Here is a 21,479-nt window from a genome sequence, read left to right on the forward strand (position 1 = left end):
CACACACACACACACACAAACACACACAGACATACACACACACACACACACCCACACACACAGACACACACACACACACACACACACACACCCACACGTGTGCGTGTCTACGTATCATAATGTCAAGGGTGTAAAGTTCGAAAAGAAGCTATGTGTGGCCTCTTACGCGCATAAAAGAAAAGGAAACAGAGAAACGTGCCTTCAAACACACACACACGCACGCACGAACATACACACACATACACAACCACACACATGCACACACATACACACATACACATACGCACACACACTACCCCAGAAGAAAATATACACAGAAACACACAGACACACTCATCTAATATTTAAAATGGTTAAATTTGTTGAAACTAATGGTGAATTGGAGGGGATTTCTACTTCTTTCTCTAAATACTTACAAATTACTTAGCCATGTGTCAGACTTCAAATATCTGATCTCTGTAATAGAATGTAAGAGAGTTTTCCTCTGATGATTCAATGCGGTTAGGCATCTTTATGCACTTGGAGCATTCAGTATAGGGTTCCACATAACAACAATGCGAGACGTACGTTGGAACTAATAATATATACTTCCGTTTATCTTCATTTCCACCTATGTCTGCTCTGTATTATATATCGACTAACATACTGCAGCCAACTTCAAGTAGCTATGATAGACACACTACTGTACTGAAGCTGACTAGATAATGTTAATCTACGTGGCACATAGTTCAGTGGTCAGATCATTGGACTCACAATCATGATGTAGTGAATTCGATTCCCGGACGGGGAATGTTGTGCTCTTGAAAAAGACATTTTACTTCATGCTGTTCCCGTTCACACTGCTCTAGAAATGAGTCGCGACGTCACTGATGCCAAACTGTTGTATCGGCCTTTGCCTTTCCCATGGATAATACCGCATGTGTGGGAGGGGAGGCTAATATGCATGGGTGAATGCTGGTCTTCCGTAAGCAACTTTGCCTAGACTTGTACCTCGGAGGGGCATTTTCTTGGTGCAATCCCATGGTGATTTTTGACCGAAGGGAGTCTTTACGTGGAACTCTACCTCATAGAGTAGCTTTAGTACCAATATATGTATGTTTGTGCTTGTGTGTCGATGTGTGTAGACAGATAGAAACACACATGCACAGACTATATGCACGTATTTGTGTTATCTTTCATCATACACTATCTTTGTGACACCGTCTGAAAGGTTTAGTCGAACAAATAGACCACTACTTTTTAAGCCTGTACATCTGTCTTGCAAACATCAATTGCTAAATATATGCAAGACATAAAATGCAAGTCTTCCTAATGTTATTCAGTGGAGTATCCTCACCAGAGCCCAATTCTACTCTGAAAATAGAAAACCATGGGATTTGTGCCAACATATAAGCTTTATAAATATTCTCTTAAGACGTTCTTTTGAATATAATAACTGAACAGACTCTACCTTGCATTCATAGAATACATAGGATCTACAGGCATATTAATGTCTCGAAATACACTAACCGCTAAATATCAAATAACATACATGAATTGCAAAGATATGTCTTTTCATAAGTTCTTACTTATACACATGCACATACATACGCACGCAATATCTATTTAACTTAACCTCAACTTTTATTACCCTCAACACTATAATAATAATAATAATAATAATAATAATAATAATAATAGCCCCTACATGGTAAATACTGGGCTAAACTAAATGCGAAAGAAATAGACAGAGAAAAATCCCAGCAATGGCTGAGAAGCTCAGGACTCAAAGCAGAGACTGAAGGATTTTTAATTGCTGCACAAGACCAAAGCCTCCCCACCAGAAATTACCAAAAACACATAATGAAAAGAAATATAACAAGTAACTGTAGAACATGTGGAGATCGACAAGAAACAATAAATCATATTATCTCTGGCTGCCCAGTCCTGGCTAAGAAGGAATATATTCACAGACACGACAGAGCTGGGACCTATATACACTGGAAGCTATGCCAACATTATGGAATAGCAACAGAAAAAAGATGGTATAAACACACGCCAGAAAAGGTCACAGAAAACGAGAAAGCAACCATACTCTGGGATATGCCGATATACACAGATAGAGAAATTAAGGCAAATAGACCAGATATAGTTGTCAAAGATCATGAAGGAAAAAAATGCCTTCTAATTGATGTTTCAATACCAGCAGATGACAACGTTTCTCTAAAAGAAATGGAAAAACTTTCAAAATACAAAGACCTGGAAATAGAGATAACTCGAATGTGGAATCTAAAAACAGAAACAATTCCTATCATAGTAGGTGCCTTAGGTATAATAAAAAAATATTCAGACAAATACATAACAAAAACACCAGGACTTACAAATATATATAACATACAGAAAATTGCACTACTGGGTACTGCACACATTCTACGCAAAACACTTTCAATACAGTAAACATAAGAGCACCACAGCAAACCACAGCACATACCCAAGGCGCACAGAGCTGCGCTCGGTAGTGAAGTGAAAGCACGTTATAAAAATAAAACTACTGAATAATAATAATAATAATAATAATAATAATAATTATTATTATTATTATTTTATTATTATTATTATTATTATTATTATTATTATTATTATTATTATTATTATTATTATTATTATTATTATTTTATGTTTGACTTTTGCTTTGCATTTGTACAAGTTGGATCCAAGTCTCACCCAGAGACCTCAAGAGACAACAAGTTAGAAGTTCATGTAGGTATTATGTCTAGGGTACCATATATTTGAATTTGTACAGTGTTGTTCTAGAGAATGTTTTAAAATTTCAGATCACATAGACAGTATTTTACGTAGGATATGGGCAGTTCCCATGAGCACTATCTTTTGAACTTCAGCCATTTTGGGGTTTCCTGGTATCTGAGCTAGGTAGTAATCAGCCCGTTTCACTGTCATTTCCAGGGCACCTATGACCATAGGTATTGTTTTAGTCTTCAGGTTCCACATTTTCCTAATTTCTATTTCAAGATCTTTATATTTGCTGAGACTTTGGTAGGTCTTGACAGATATGTTTATATCGATTGGAACAGTCATATCAATGAGGAGGTATGATTTTTGTTTGAAGTCTTTCAGTATGATGTCTGGCCTATTTGCATCCATCTTTCTGTCAGTTTGAATGGTGAAGTTCCAGAGGAGTGCGATGTGATCATTTTTAAGTAACGGGGATGGTTTGTGTTCCCACAAGTTTTTATTATGGTGCAAGTCCAGGTTTTTGCAAATTACCTAGTGAATATATTGTGCGGCTCTATCATGCCTGTTGAGATACTCTGTAGGTGCAAGCAAACTGCACATGGAGACAACATGATTGATGGTCTCAATTTGTTGTTGGCATATACGACATAATGGGGAGCTGCCGTTCTTTAATATGTTGGCCTGGTAGTTCTTTGTAGGTAGGCATTGATCTTGGGCTGCTATGATAAACCCCTCTGTTTCTGATTTCAAGCCAGAGGCCATTAGCCATTGATGGGTAAGGGATTTGTCAATATCTGCATTATTCGCTCTCTTTGGGTATTTGCCATTGAGAGGTTTTCCATGCCATTTATCAGTCATAATATCTAAGGCAGCAATTTTAGCACGGGTTTTCGAGCGTTTAACTTTTTCTGCGGGTGTTTCTAGTTCGTCTAATTCATGGATTTGTAGTAATTGGAATTCACTTAGATATTCCTTTGCCTGTTTTGTTACTGAGTAAGCTGCTTTCTTGCTTTCATGTTTTGAGACAAGTTTTAGCATCCAGTCCTCAGAGTTTTTCAGATAGGTGTCTAGGCCAATTGTGGCTACCTTCATTGTTAATGCCAGCTGTAGAAGTCCACGGCCTCCCTCTTTTCTCGGCAGATAAAGACGTTCTATATATGCCTTAGGGTGGTGCATTCTATGCATTGTCAAAAGTTTTCGTATTTTTCTGTCAACATTACATATTTCAGTATTTGACCATTTAACGATATTGAAACTGTAAGTCACGACTGGTATGGCTAGAGCATTGATCGCTTCGATCCTGTTTCTTGCGTTTAGCTCTGTCTTCAGTATTGCTCTTACCCTGCGATAACATTCTCTTCTGATCCTTTCCCTCATCACTGAATGCTTAATATTATCCCCTTCAATTACCCCTAGGTATTTGTAGCTCTCCGCTGGTTCTAACTCTTTTATGACATTTTGCTGGTCAAGGTTCACATTAGATGTTTTTGACATTTTTCCTTTGATAAAGGTAGCTTTTGCACATTTATCAAGGCCAAATTGCATCCTGATGTCATCACTGAATTGTTTAACAATCGATAGTAGGCCTTTGAGTTGTTCGTCATTCTTTGCAAAAAGCTTTAAATCATCCATGTAAATGAGATGATTTATATTTATATCAAATATTTTATACACATACTGTGCATCATTGAGCAATTTGGAGAGAGGTATTAAGGCTAGACAGAAGAGGAGTGGTGATAGTGAGTCACCCTGGAAAATGCCACATGAAATTCTTACATCTCCAGCATTTAAAGATTCATTATCATTGTTCAACGTCAGTGTGGTTTTCCATGATCTCATACTTACAGATAAAAAAGTTTCGCAAAGTAGGAGCTATTTTATACATTTCCAGACATTTCCTAATCCAGCTATGTGGTAGGCTATCAAAGGCCTTTTTATAGTCTATCCAGGCTATTGACAAGTTTTTGTGTCGCTTGTGACAATCTTCTAAGATCATCTTATTGATGAGTAGCCGATCTTTACAACCATAAGATCCACGTTTACATCCCTTTTGCTCATTAGGGAATATGCTACTTTCTATTAAAAAACTATAGGTATATTCAGTTAGGACGGATGTTAGCGTCTTATACATTGTTGTTAAGCAGGTTATGGGTCGATAATTTTTTGGTTCGTTTGTTTCCTCATTTTTTGGAAGCAGGAATGTTAAACCATTAACTAGCCAATGTAGGAGTTTGCAATGTAGGATTTTGCAATGTAGGATTTTGCAAAACATCGTTGTAAAGTTTTGTTAGCAGTTCATGTCTCTCTGGGAAGGCATTCAACCAGAACTTAGGAATTTTATCCTTTCCTGGAGCCTTCCATTTGCTTGACCTCCTGAGAGCAGATCTTATATCTTCTACCTTGACCCCCTCCCACTTTTGCTCCTCTAAGGAGTCTAAGTCTGTAGATATTCTATCAATCCAAGGGGCCTTTTCACTGTGTGTTTTATCTTCTGCCCAGATTTTATTCCAAAATTCTTGCACTTCTTCTTTTGATGGGACAGACTTTATTGTTACTGGTGTTTTCTCTATCTTCCTGTAGACATTTTTGGGGTTATTTTTGAACATGTTATTATCTCTGAAGAATCTAACACGCTTTTCATACCTTGCTATGCGGGCAGCTTTAGCACATACCTTTTGCTTGATGGTTGCTATGGTGGCATCAATGTCAACTATGGTTTTAATATTATATTTTTTCTTTAGTTTTTGAGTCTTTGTAGGTTTGATACTCTTGTCAAATTTAAGGTTTTTCAAACATTCTATGTCAGATCTAAGCAGCTTAATTTGGTGTTGAATGCGCTCTTGCCAAGAAGGCTTTTTGTGGGAGTGTTGTCTTTTTCTAATCTTTTCACAACATATAATCGTTGAGATTTTTGCGGATGCATAGTACAGGTGGTTGAAATCTGTAATACCAACATCATTAGCTGAAATTATATCCTTAAGTGCAAGGCGGATTTTACCAATTATTTTCAGGTTTTGGTTAGAATTGCGAATTTTTGGGAGAGTGTTGCGTTCATTCATACTGGTTTCTTTAATTTTCAGCCATTCAATCATGATTTGATTTTTTAGATCATGTAGTTCTGTTGCGTCGATTTCTGTATGACTTTCTTCCTCTATATGATTTTCACCTGCCTTAGTGTTTATGGTTGGTTCAGAGAGTATTTCACTTTGCCTGTCAATTACATTAATTCTTTCAATCATTACTGTATTTTCATCAGCCTTGGGCTGGTTTATAAGTATTTCCTCTGTAGTATCTTCTTTAGCTGCAGTTTCATTTTTTTTATCCCTTACTGCTTGTTTAATTTGGTCAATCTCTACTTCAGTTAGTAATTTTTTTTTCATAATGTTTCTTCTGACGTTGGCAAGTTTGTTACTGTCTATGTAGGGTCTTACTTCAAGGTGTTTCTGTCTCCAGTTTAAGTAGGTTTGTACAGTGTTCGATTTATTTGTAGGGAAATATATGGCATGGTAGAAGGCCGTAAGAACTTCTTTATTATCTTCCCTAGACCACTTTTCATTATTTTTCTTTTGGTTGTTTGGTGATGAGCATGGATGGCCATATGTTGGAATATTCCGGTTATGGGGTACTTCCAGCTCCTGTGTGGCGGGAAGATTTGAACCAGTAGCAGATTTCTCGTTGACGCTAGGGGACGGATCTGTCTGTTTAGGGTTAATTTTTTGAGACAACACCGTCTCCGAGCTCTCGTGACATAGCTTCTTAAGGTTAGCAGATTATTATTATTATTATTATTATTATTATTATTATTATTATTATTATTATTATTATTATTATCATCATCATCATCATCATCATCGTCGTCATCATCATCATCAGCAGCAGCAGCATCATCATCATCATCATCATCATCAACATCATCATCATTATCATCATTATTATTATTATTATTATTATTATTATTATTGAGTGGGAGAGCAGCGCATACTATCAACGTGCCACTAGTGTAAAATATACAAATCCTCAAATACATATCATGACTACCCGTGTGATATGGGTACAGTAGTTACATGCATCAGAACTAGGTATGCGCAACATGGTGATCTCATATGATAAATAAACAGCACTTGCCCTTGCAGGTGGGACTCAGTTACAATTTTCTTCTGGTCGAGTAGCATATCCCACCAAAAGGACCCTGATCAAGGGTTGTTTAAGGATGTTGAATGAAACAACTATGTCTTCAGAGGTGAATTATTCAAATCGAAATGAATTCCTCTCAACACCTGGCTATAATGCTCACCCTCTACGTCTCTTCGTGATCAGAGATGAACATATTTTAAGCCACGAAGGGACATCCTCAACTGGTGAAGGTCAAACAACTAACAAGCAAATTTGTGGCATCGTGCAGAATATTTTATGTAACCCGTCTTTTATACCAAGACAACATGAGTACACAAAAATACTTCCCATCAGTTAAGACCAGAAGCCATGAGCGTCAGTGCCTCATACTGCATTATTGTTATTATCATTATTATTATTAATATAATTATTTAGGCGGATCATGTATTAGTAATCAGTCGGAAATGTTAGCGCGCCGAACGACATGTTTAGCGGCATTTCGCACGTCGTTACGTTCTGAGTTCAAATTTCGCCCAGGTCGACTTTGCCTTTCATCCTTTCGGGGTCGATAAATTAAGTACCAGCTGAGTACCGGGGTCGATGAAATCGACTCATCCGCTACCCACCCCAAAAGTGCTGCCCTTGTGGCAAGATTTTAAGCTATTATCCTTATTATTATCCATATTATTATTATTTTTATTATTATTATTACTATTATTATTATTATTATTAGTAGCAGTAGTAGTAGTAGTAGTAGTAGTAGTAGTAGTAGTAGTAGTAGTAGTAGTAGTAGTTATTATTATTATTATTATTATTTTTACTAATTTTTCATAGTTACCTCTTGAGAGAACCGACATTGAGTCGATGGTTCTAGGTCGTCAGAGTATGCATTCATATTATTTAAATGGCAAGCTCCTGTTTTAGAAACATAGAAGGTTCTCAGGACACTGATCTTTTGGAGCTCATGGCTGTTGATTTCATGAGGGAATTTGTTGAACTCGTTCATTTATTTTTTTTTTTAACGGGCCGTAGAGCACCAATAACGATTAGTATTTCATTAGCGTACAATGCCAACAACGGCCTATCTTTATCTCTAAAACATTATTCTCTATATTTCGGTGACTCTTCTGGACATATTTCTCTCTGATGGTATTGTGATGTCTTTTTAATAGGTATTTCATTCCATTCTTATCTTTAATAAAACCTTGATAATGATGTCCAAACGTTTTACTGCTTTTTCTCGGTATAAATGAACAGGTATATCCCATAGTATGCCGGTGATCTAATTTTTCATGAGTTTTTTCCGTTGATGTTCATAGCAATTCTCGATAGTCTTGATGTTATATACTTGTGAAGCCACTCATTTGAGGTACGTTGGAGCCTTGATATGATGCTAGATGTATTCTTTCTTAGAAATTCTTGGCAGCCAGAGACAAGCTTGGTAATTGCTTATTCCATGTGGCTACATAATCTGCATGGGAGTCGGTAGCGCATTTTATTATTTTGTAACGATAGGACATTGTTGGAAGTCTCTGGTTCTAGTCTTGTGTAGCAATCAGGAAACCTGCTGTTCTGATTTAAGGTCAGCTACGCTAGTAATTTTGTGTCTTAGGTTACCGCTCATTATTCTTAATACTTACTTTCCGTCTATTGCCTTTTCCTACCTTTTTGCTCTTGATATTTGGCTATTTTACTCCTCCACTCACAAGGCTGTGGTCATCCCGGGACTTTTGTAGAAAACAATTTCCCATGTTGTCTCATAGTGGGACTGAACACAGATCCATATGGTTTAAAAACAATTTTCTTACGACACAGCCACGCTTACACCCCATTGTTCTGTTTTTTTTTAACATGTTATTTAATTGTGTTTGGCTCTCTCCTGTACATTGTTTATTTTGCAAAAAAGGAGTTCTGACGAAAAGTTGATTGAAATACACAAGTGGTATCTTGTGTATTATCGAAATGATTGTAAGATGATTTCGTCTACACTGATTTCGAAGTTTTGAAGGTGATGGTATTTTGGCGTCAGCTTCGTGGTTCCTGCCCAGAAATAGAATTTGAATTTTTGTACAATTCATATAATTTAACAACTCTGATTTATAGAGCCAACATACGAAAATACCTCATTTTATCATTTTAGGAACATAACCGATGAAGGTATTTCTTAATCATATCCCTTCTATTGACATTTAATTTGATATATTTAAATCTAAATATGCATCCTCGAAATTCTTTCGGATTAAAGTTATATTAATTTCTTGCCAAGTTTATTAAACACAACCACTTTGTTACTATATTATACTGAAAGACAGAGAAAATAATATAGCAAAGATTAAGAAATTGAGAAGAAATACAAACGTTTCTGTCACCATAAAATACGGAGTGCAAAATTATGCAAGAAAATAGGATGTATACAAATAGTTTGAAAGGGACGGCTAAATAAAAGGCGGATTACGAATCAAATCACGATTGCTGTTATCCGATTAGTTTCATGAAGTACGTAGACTATTTTTAGTCACGAACAACCGGCAAAATGTTTCAACGGTAATTTTCTAAGACAATTGTATCACACTTTGGGTGTCCACTTACAGGATTTTGGGGCATACTTCCACAGTTATTGCGACTTTAGTTGGCTCTATCAACAGATACTGATAACCATAGAACTTTAGATTAAACGTTATGATTTTCCTTCGGTGGAGGATTTATCACTTCTAAGTAATTGTAATCCAATGTGACCTGTACATACGGCTGTAGACAGAACAATAACAAACCCAACGGCGTCTAAGAGAATTGTTAATATACATGAAATAGTAAATCAACTGTTGCAGTTGATTTACTTACGGAGTTTTAAGACATGCCTGTTTTAAATATTCGTAAGCAAAACTGGTCGATCAAGGCACACGAGATTCTCACCATAGTTTCCCAAGCATTTGTTTTCACTATAAGAATATCGCTCAAAGGTAGAAGAAAAAGAAAATGCATTGGTATGCAAATAATCCGGAGATATAATACTTTTGAAAACTAATACTTTTGTAGTGTTGATACTTTTAGGCATAGCTCCAAGTGAAGAACGCATAAAAATTAAATAAAATTGTCCTCAGCTGTAAGTCGTACAACACATTGTGGAGAAACGCCAGTTCTGTACATAATAAATGTAATGTCATCAATGAACAGGATTCCATCACATCTCAGGGAAGCACCTGGCATGCAACCTGCTAATACCACGGTACCTGGCGTATATTAATATAACTGAGTGAGTAATTTATCTCTCTCAAAGGCTTCAGTATAATTACATAGATCCCGAGTGAAGTAAAATATGATGCATTCTCTGAAAACAGTATTTAGATTTTATCAACAGTGAGAAAAAATTAAATAAATTGAAGATATTCGGTATTGAGGATGACATTTTACACATTCCTAATGGCAATGGCTTATTAAGTGTAATGAAATGTTAATATAAATCAGACGAACGACGACATTTCACTGAGAATTCAAAAAATGTAGCTAAAATCGGTTATTATTTTTTGTTTGACTAATGGAAAGTGTCTACTTCTGTAACGATTGACCAATCAGTATATTTGGGACAAAGTTATAGAAGCATAAATGTGGTACGGGAAAATTTCGAGCACAATTACATTTGAGGAGGTTTGAACATGATTTGCATATTTCATAGCCAACAAAGCGGATTCAACAAATTTTATTCTTTCTTTTGTGTGCGTTTGTGGAACACACAAGTTTTTAAAGATCGAAGAATGAGAAAAGAATGTCGAAAAAGAAATGCTGATGTTGGAACATTACCCTCCGAAAATCAAAGCTAACTTGCTGCCAACACTTCATAACAAACAAAGTATAATGAGACAATTTGCTAAAACTTTAGTTAAGATATGTGATCTTCCCAATAAACTCACATGCTGCCGTAATTCAATAAATATTAAGAGCAGTTATCATAGACGGACTATAGACATAGACGTTAGTGAAAAAAGAAAAAAATATCTGGATAACATTCACTAATCTAAAAAATGATTTGGTGGATGTGGAAATAATAAATCCCAAAATAATGTTGATCTAGTTTATAGATTTCCTTTTTTTTTCTTCTTTTTGTTGGTGCGTATTAAGAGCTTCCTCCAATGTTGTGTTCGCTGAAACAAGTTTCTAAATCCATATTCTGAAACGGATGGAAATTGTTGACGCGGAGATGCATTCCTTCTTCCAAATATAGCAATGTTTACAATTTCTGCAATGAAATATGACAATTTCTAATAAGTTTTAGCAAAACGGATTTAATTATCGCATGTGTGTGAACCTAATTCTGTACGTAAATCCATGTAAGAAATATTAGAACTTTCCACAAAACTGCTAGAATGACTACAGTAGCTTCATTCCAGCGTTATGCTTCTGTCCTTCGCAGTATAGGGTAATAATTTGTTTTAATACGCACAGTTTAAGCACAGCTAACAATTCACGCATATACAATACACTAAATGGGTGCCTTGGACGTAAAATGATATACATAAACAGCTCAAAATGCAACCCACTGTATTTGACTCTACTGGGAAGTTTGCTATTCTATAATAGTGTATTCCAGGCATTGAGCTCTGTGGAAAATCTGAGTAGTTAAGTTTGAAGCAAGATTATTAATAAGATATACATTGCTCTCGAATAGCTAGACAAAGAAAAGTATTTCCTCTGCCAAATTTTCTAACATATTAGACTCAAAATCGTAGGAGTAGATGAGTAATCAACTAGCCATTAAATGGGTTCAAATCTGTGATGAGGTGCTTGCGAAAGGAAATTCTCAACCATAAAAATATATTCATATAGCGCCGAGTGATAAAGAACTTAGTAATTGGTTACATTAATGCTACATATTGACATCGGATATGGTAATGGTCAGCGTTTGATTTCATTGATTACCGGTCGATGTAATAATCCACAATATTTATTGAGCATCCAGCATCCTCTATATGTTTGAGATGAAGTAGAAGAAAATATAAGTTTGGACAACTTTCATCCAGTTGTATGAACATCAATGGGAAGTATTTATGTAGTATTGAAGTATTGATTCATGGTATAGCTGGTGAGTCCATTCCTGCCGAGGGATATTTCATCTGTGAGTCACTTTCATGACACTATTTAATTTCAGCAATCACGCATTATAAAATACCCAGAAATGTATTGTAAGCATTCAATAATGAAGTATGTTAGCTGTTATTACTTATTATTTGTATCATTATATACGACACAATCCTAATACGTACCCAACAGTACAATCTTCAAAAGGTACCGAAGGTTCCTGGTGGGTATATTAAAATGGATTATGGATTAATTCTACATTGACAAACATCAGCAGTCTCCTAGACACGCTTCTATACCTATTTCATCCAACAACAATGCTTCACATTATTTTAGTGTAGCCAAGGGTAGTACACTCCATTGTAGCGCGAACATCAATAATTGTTATTGACGTATATTTAATCTCAAGTTTGCTATGATCATGAAGACTTGTAATCAACAACCGTTTGTCTATAACCATGCAATCTTATTCTCAGACATATTATCTACTTCAGGATTATTTAATGCGAAATGAAATTATTTTAAAGGCATTAAGATGTAATTTGAAGGCTTCAATTTGTACAAAGTATTGCAAGTAGATAGGATCCTCCTTTCTTGCACGCCAGGAAACAATTTAGGGAAACGTATATATCATTGTTTAAATGCTATGTCAGTCAGCCCTGGTCAAATCGGCTTTGTATCACAACATTCTAACGAAGAATATAATGTATTTTCAGATAAATCTTGTGCTGACTTGCCTTGAGGGTTCATTTATACGTTGATTTTAAGGCAATTGTCGTAACATCATGCGTAACTTCGGCACCTGAAAAAAACACGTCAATGATCAGGTTAAACAACAACTGACTTCTTCCAGAGAAAAAAGAGAGGGAAGAACGAAGAATCGGCCCTAGTATAAGAATGATATTTAAAATTGTCGACACAGAAAGTAGGAAAGGCACAATGAACTCGGTTGTATTTGAACTCAGAGTAAAGATGTCTGTGACGAATCCTGTAAAGTATTTCATCCGACATTGAAATGACTTACAATTCGCTTCAACATAACCTATTACAATGATATAATCCAGGGTATTCGTCCTCGTTTCTAGAAACTGAACGACTTATTTTCAAAGTGATTTAGCTGTTATACCTATCTAGTCAATTGACTCCAAATTTGCTTCATGGTATAGAATACCACACTCCGCTCATTGACTACAGACGGCTTTAACTTGCTTATTTAAACTCCCATTACATAGTGTGGGTTGTATTGCAACTTACGTCTACATGCAATGCCGACATTAATTCTTGTTGACATTGTTGTTATAATTGTTATTATTCGTGTCCTTGTTGATTTTTGATGTTGATTCAACTTTATTTATAATTGTTCATGATGTTGCTTCATTGTTTGTTCAACGTGATTGATTAGTTTCGTGAAATGTTTCCATCGTTGCGTATCAGTGTTGCAGCTGAGTTTTCTTTTAGATTTTGCTTAAATTATGTGACTGTTTCTGTTAACATTTCCATTGTTGTTGCTAATATTGTAGGAGTAACTGTTTTTGTTGTTGTGTAGTCTCAAATCAGCTTTACAGACATGATTGAAAGCATGAATATGCAGATTTTTTCCTCACCAACCAATAAATCTGTCCTCCGGATGATACCTTATAAAAGAGTACACGATGTGATCAGTTATATTTAGCTCTATGGAGTTTTGTCCACCGTTCGTTTTTGTCAAGAGACCACCGTAATTTGAGGAAGGTTTGTTTATTATTTTTAGCATGTCTAGTGACCGCGCAAGAGTTCTTTCGTTGGATGGTTGATTTTATACTATGTCGTGGCATTTCCAGTACTGCTACTTTTCATGTTGCCATTGTCGCCTTATTTATTTTCTGAGTAATCTATAGAGTGGTTAATGATGGCAATCAATTAACTATTGCCCCGTAAATTTACAAGATTTCAATTCATGCATGAGCCGCAAAGCAAGGCTCTTGATGAAACATTTGTTGTTATTACTGTCTTTAATATTGCTAGCAGGAAGTCAAGACTGCTAAATGTTCAACGCCACTAAAAATGTGACAAGATTTGTTATTATTATTTTTTTGGTTGTTTGTTATGTGTAGATGTGTGAGTGTGTGTGTTAAGTAGATAATCATTATCTGATTTCTTCCCTTATTTAAAATAGCTTGGTTCTGTTTTGAGGCTAATGTTTCAACCGATTTTTTTTTCCTTTATGATTACTTACAATGTTGTTTATTTACGTACATGACAGATTGCAGTCGATGATAGGTTATACGTGAGATTTTAAAATTTCTTTTCAGTCATCAGACTGCAGCTAAGCTGGAGCACCGCGCTCCATCGAAGAAATCGGCCCAGATCTTATTCTTTTGTAAGCTTAGTAATTATTCTATCGGTCTCTCGCCGAAGCGCTAAGTTACAGTTACGGGGGCGTAAACAAACCAGCATCGGTGGTGGAGGGTCAGACACACACAAATATTATATATATATATATATATATATATATATATATATATATATATATATATATATATATATATATATATATATATATATATATATATATACACACACAAATATTCAATAATTATAAGCATAATTATAATTGGGATCAGCTAATAGCTTCACCACATACCGAATTTAGAAATAAGAGTTAAAAATTATTTTTCTACTACTGTAAGACTCTCCACGATAGTAACATACTTTATGTTACTGTCGTGGAAATTCTAGCAGTAGTAGAATAGGAATTTTTTTACTCCTATTTTTTTTAATTCGGTATGTGGTGAAACAATTAGGTGCAAAATCGGGTGCAATTGTGTAACACCTACAACATGGCCGTTAGGCGGAAACTGCTTAGCTAAAAACATAATATACTCCTGCGAAATTATCACAGAAACTAACACCCTCACATACCTGGGATGCTCTTCATCCTGGAAATCTAGGTTTTATAACCACGGATCTTCGTTTAGACTCAGACGTAAGGCTAACAACACCTTATTATCTCTCAGAATGTGGGAGCTTAAGGATGACAAGATTAATTTTAACCTTAGATGGTCTATTGTTGGATTGGCCCCTACGTATAAAGACAATAGAACTGGTTGCCAGTTATGCTCCCTTGAACTTTTGAAAATTATTAAATTTCCTGATAAAAATAAACTAATTAATAAGAGGTCAGATTTCAAACCCTCCTGTATCCATAAATTGATGAAAATCTTTAGAAATTATAACCCTTAAATCCTCTCTTTTAGTTATGTGCACTTCTATACCTCATATATATTTAACTATTCCTACCTACCACAACCCAGACACCTAAATAACATAACCCGTACTCTACCCCTAACCTTACTATATACATCAGTATTTTGGTTTACCGCCGAATAACTAGGTTATGACCACTTAATTTAAACAATTTTTTAGTTTACACATATTTTTAGGTTGACCACTGACCACTCACCACAAGAATATCATGTTTCATGTTTCATGTTCCAAGTCTATTCTGGCATGACACTTCTTATTTACGACCCACCACTGATATAGAGAGACACAGCTCATACATATCTATCCCTTACGACCTTTAAGATCTCTGTATCTATTCTATTTATCACTTTATCTTCTTCTTCTAAATTTAGATTGTTCCTAACCACCCTTCACCAACCCATCTAAATAGCTTAGATGTAGCTTACTTGACTATCCAGACTTTCTCTTATTACTTCCTAGATTACCCGCCCCAGCGATCTGACTCCCTTTATTTTTTATTTTTTTATTTTTTATTTTATTTTATTTTAAGTTTTATTTTTATTTTAAGTTTATTCTTACTTTTTTACATGAATATCTGTGTATGTCTTTTTATTGTATTTTTATTGTATTTTTTTATTGTATTGTTCTTAACCACCAACGTAACACTACACACTGAATCGTGGCAAGGTATGGAAGGTTTTCGGCGGACCGGAGAGATTATGCGTGGGTGGAGAATTATACGAAGTATAGTACTATACAGAATACCGAAAGGGTCTTCACCTCTTACATCACACCGTTCTTCCTACTTCAACGCCGAGGTGGTATAATTTCCTGGGAGAGAAATAATTTTGCGACTGAGGATAGCTTTACATTGTAAATTATACACATATAAAGCTTGAAACACGTGTACCGCGGAATCCTTTGAAGTTTTGTTGTTATTTTTGGGATTTACAATTTATATATATATATATATATATATATATATATATATATATATATATATATATATATATATATATATACAGGGATTAGCTTGAGTTGCTTCTCCAACATACTGAACATTTAGAAATAGCAGTCAAAGAACTACTGATTCCAAACTACAAATTTTTTCTCTATTTTATATTTGATACCTCTAAGTTGGATGGTTAAACCGTAATCCCTTCACACGGGACTTTTTTTCATACGGGACTATTTGTGATGCACATGGAATAGATTTCTTTGGGGTGAGGTGTCTGAACTCACTAGCCGATGAATTCGTAAGTGCCTTTCCTCTCGTTGGTTTTTGGTGTCGCATGGCCAAAAATTACCGTGCATTTTTTAGAGACACTTTCAAATTTATCAGAATATTGGGCTGAAGAGTCGGAATAGAGTAACTTCATACTCTTAACCGTGAAACGTCGTATCCAATTAACTAAAGGCAGGTTTGTTTTTGCTTTTCCCTTCGGTTTTTTGTTCTATGTGTGCCATAAATATCGCCATTGTAGTTTGGAATCAGTAGTTCTTTGACTGCTATTTCTAAATTTTCAGTATGTTGGAGAAGCAACTCAAGCTAATCCCTGTATATTTATGATGATAAATGGTTTTACCGATAAAGGTTTTTTCATACTGAACTACTTGGCAAAATTGTTAATTATTAATTCTATTACTAATTGACGATTCCCTGCCCTTATTCCTGTATATATATATATATATATATATATATATATATATATATATATATATATATATATATACACGACAGGCTTCTTTCAGTTTCTGTCAACCAACTCTACTAACAAGGCTTTGGTCCGAGGATATATTACAAGGCACCTAATAAAGGTGCCACGCAGTGGAACTGAACTTGGAACCATATGGTTGGGAAACAAGCTTCTTACCACACAGCCACATACTGAACTCAGCATAAGGAGGTTCGTTTGATTTGAAGTACAAGGGATTGAGCCTACATAGTGAGATATTCATTCAAGCAACTTGTTGAAACTTACACACATACTGACGCACACACTCTATATTTCCGGTTCCTCCGTGTGTAATTCTACTGTTTAAATCTTTGATTTATCAACACATTACTACCATTATACTCTCAATAATAATCAGGTGCAACAGTTTATTCTGCAATACGGAATGCAATTTGGTTAGTTATGGATATCATTTGCAGTGAATTGGGCCAGTCATTAGAGTGTCGGAATATAGTTTGCGATATTTGTTCTGGCCCTTCAGATATTGAGTTCATATGCCGCGAAGCTTAACATTGCTTCCATCTCTATAACACCACTAAAAATATAATTCGCGGCAACTGACTGGGTAGAAGGGAATAACTAACCGACTTCCTTCAACAAGGCTGAAATTACACCTAAATATGAAACCATTTTAGATAAGGCACATTCGATTGTCTGTAAAATTCTTTGCATTATGTATCCCAATATATGCTGACTTGCAGCATTCTGTGCGATCTGAGTTTCCAATTCGGCTGAGGTCGACTTTACCTATCATCCTTTTGGAATTGATGAAATAAGTACCAGTTAGAGACTGGTGTCGATGTAATCGACTTACCCTTCCCTCCACCCTAAAAAAAATCATGCCTTGTGCCTATAGTAGAATAAATTATTGTTATTATTATTATTATTATTATTATTGGTATTATCATTGATAAAGCAGCGAGCTGGCAGAATCCTTAGCATGCTGAGTAAAAATGCTTAACGGCATTGCTGAACGGCTACACACACACACACATATATATACAGTAATCCCTCGCCTTATCGTGGTTCACGACATGATGACCTTATATCAAGATAAACAGCACATGGTATTGCAGGTGGGACCCAGTTAAAATCTTGCTAAGATCGAGTAGCCTACTCCACTCAACCGTTCCCTATTTAATCATTGCGAACGAAATGCCCATGCTTCCAGATTTGAATTGTTCAAGCCTCAAATAATTCTCAACAGGTCAAAACACATGGCTATGATGCTCCCCAACTATTTGTGCTTGTGATCAGAGATGCACATATCGTCAGCCGCTAAGAGGCATGCTCAACAGGTTAAGGTTAAACAATTGATAAGCAAATCTCTGGTATTGAGCAGAATCTTTGCTGTAACCCATCTTTTATACCAAGACAAGAAATGTACTTAACATTTCCAGTCAGTTATGATCAGAAGCCCTGAGAGCCAGTGCCTGGTCCTACATCAGGACATTTATTATTATTATTATTCAAAAGTTCGTATTTTCAGGAAAAATTCTACTGCATCTTATATTACACATTCATGTAGCTGGGATGTATGCAACAGTATTAATATTATTAAGTTCAGCATTCTTGTACGCCGCCCTAAACTACGTCTCCACAAGGTTTTTACTTATAAACGCGCGTGCTTACACTGAAAATAGAGGCTTTTTTATGTTAAGTTATTTATAACCATGGTGGTAAAAAGGACTTGGTTATTCCTTGTGAATTTCTTTGTGTTTAAATCTTGCTTTTCTTGAGGACTTACCGAAATCATTCTAGTTGAGTTGAAAGAGGTGGTTTCCTTTTAACAGTTTATTTTTTTCGGCACGGATTTAATCCATGAACGAAAGAGGGAAACATTTTTTTTGAAAATTAAATTAGTGTTATGACGCTGGGTTTGTGGAACGTCCCGATCACTACTACAGTTAGGGGATTGGAATTATATTCCCGATCACTACTACAGTTAGGGGATTGGAATTAGATTGCAATGTATGGGACTACATCACCGGAGAAGGGTTTATTCGAAAACCTCGTAAACTTGCTCAAAAGCTTACCACTCTCTAAAAGTTACCGACTACATTTCCATGATGTGCCAGTGTGTACAGCGACAAAACGATGTCGGTTACAAAGAAATTCAATGGATTCACTTTAAATCGACCTCCTCCGCATTTTGTCTAATTGAATTTATTAAGGCGAATGGAATATTATCTTTTATTTCTGGAGACAACATGAAAAATACCCCTTGACTTGAGATCCTCTACTACAAAAACTTGAAGTTGCAATTTACTTGGTTGATTATTTTCAAACGCCCAATGTATATAATTTATACGAATTGTACAAGTTGGAAGATATGCTGGAAGCCATTCAAAAGTATGATGTCTTTCTTGATTTGAAAATTGAAAGAATCTCCAGCAAACCTCGGAGGATTCCGTATGCATGCAATTATTATAATTTAAACTACCCTCTAATCGATATTTATTATGGTGGTGAAGTTGTTGTTATAATTCAGTCTGCAAGGAAATCTCACTGTCAGTATACATTACAGGTAGTATAGAGATTAAAGTGATTCCTATCTCTAGTATTTGTTTCGTAGCATTGTCAAAGCAATGCATTCTCTAAAACAACGGATAGGTTTTCAACAGCATCCTAAGTGATTACGATGCGAATGAAAACATGATGGATTATTTTGTAATAGTTACGACAATGTTGAGAAGAAACACTTCTAATTATGTTTATGGCCGACTGGATCTCGCAGCATTTATTCATTGTCCTATACAAAGAAAATGGTTCAATTTCGATAAGGTACTCGTCGACAACTATGTATAATATCTGCTCAGAAAATTCTAAATTACATTTCTGAATTCTTTGAAATTTTCCATTTCGAAAGCAAGAACGTTAAAGGTTTATATATATAGCAGGTCATTTGTTCATATGTCCGAAACATAGCACAGTCTAACAAATATTTTTGAGAAGCAACATAGTCACTAGTTGTGACCGCTTAGAACGTTAACTTTTGTTTCATGTCTGTTATTGCTCGTAGCAATATGGGTAACCAATTAAACCTGCTAAGCAGAGGTATATATCCTCTATAAGAATGGAGGTAAGAATAGAACCCGAGTCAGCAAGGGTGCCAAAAAACCTGAAACGAAATTCTTCGAAGCTAAAACCCCTTCTGGATTAGATAGAGTCATCTTACTTTGAACTGTTCCATTTGTGCCAGCAAAGGGTCAATTTATGTAAGATTTCCGTTCACTAGTTAGCAAGCGGGGAATTCCATGTATCCAACATGAATTGTCTTTCAATCAACCCTGCCTAAAGATCTCATTTTGGAACTTAAGAAAGGCCCAAGTATCAATTGAATTTTTAAGATTCTAACCTTTCGGCCTAGTAAAGTTTACATCGTCTGCTCCCGTTGCGGTATGGTCCAAGCTGTTGCAGGCACTTTCATTTCATCCAATATGGCTATCCCGCTTGTTTTAAAAACCATATGTTGTTCGCAAAAGACGTAACGTTGCGTCTCTCTTGGATCCTATATGATAAAATGTCGTAGCCTAAAGCGTTCCACCAGGGCGCGTACATATTTGTGCTCTCGATGTTGCTGCTGCTATCTCTGCAGTTCCTACTGTTACCGGCGTACATCGCCTCCTTCTCGTAGTTCACAATATCGACTGTGTGCTAGACACTAACTGATAACTCTGCACAAGAAACCTACCAGTGGGTGGGATTGAGGGGCGTTCACTAAAATCATTTAAAAACTTGGACGCATAATGAACGCATTACACAATATAACACATGTTTTGTTTATTTGTATTTTCTAATGTTCATATATGCATTTTTTGCCACTAAATTAAAACAAAAACACATTCGGTGTGACGTAACATCGATAGTTATTCTTTATTCCTAATTTAATATTTGCGCGTTATATTTGTAAACTTTTTCTCTACAGCACTTTGTTGGTTCAATCTATTCTAGTATTCTAAGGATACTTACACAACGTTTTTTCATATATCGAATGAGATTTAGGAAGTATAATATTAATTAGAACAAAAAGAAACAACTCTGCACTGTAAATGCCTTGATAACTCTTTTCTTAAGATGAGAAGTGTTTTTGCGATCGAGATTTTCTGGAGTGTATAACTTCACCTCTTCTGACTAGAGACCATATATAATCTCCCATCATAGCAGTATTGCATTGTCCTTGGTATCTTCTTTCCGTAGTTGCGATGTCCTGATGAAATCTCTTATCATGCTCCTCACTGATATGACCCAAGTTTTCGGAGAAAAAATCTAGTTGAGAGTGCAAAAAATGAACCTTTAAAGACATACGACAACCCATTTACTTGAGGTTTTTAATAAGCGTTGCTACCAGCTGTTTCCAATTAGGATCCTTGTGATTTCCTAGGAATCCACGAACTACATCACGAAATGCACGCCAAGTTTCCTTTTCAACTTTTGCCATCGCTCTTTCCAGTTTCTTCGACTTTAACATTGCATTTACTTGGGGCCCAACACATATGCCACCCTTGATCTTAGCCTCAGATAGCTTTGGAAACATAAGACAATTTTCCTGAAAAGCTTCTCCTCAAAAATCTAAGGCCTTCACAAACTGTTTTACCA

This window comes from Octopus bimaculoides, chromosome 1, assembly GCF_046866305.1.
Source record: "Octopus bimaculoides isolate indiv1 chromosome 1, ASM4686630v1, whole genome shotgun sequence".
In the NCBI taxonomy this organism is placed as follows: Eukaryota; Metazoa; Mollusca; class Cephalopoda; order Octopoda; family Octopodidae; genus Octopus; species Octopus bimaculoides.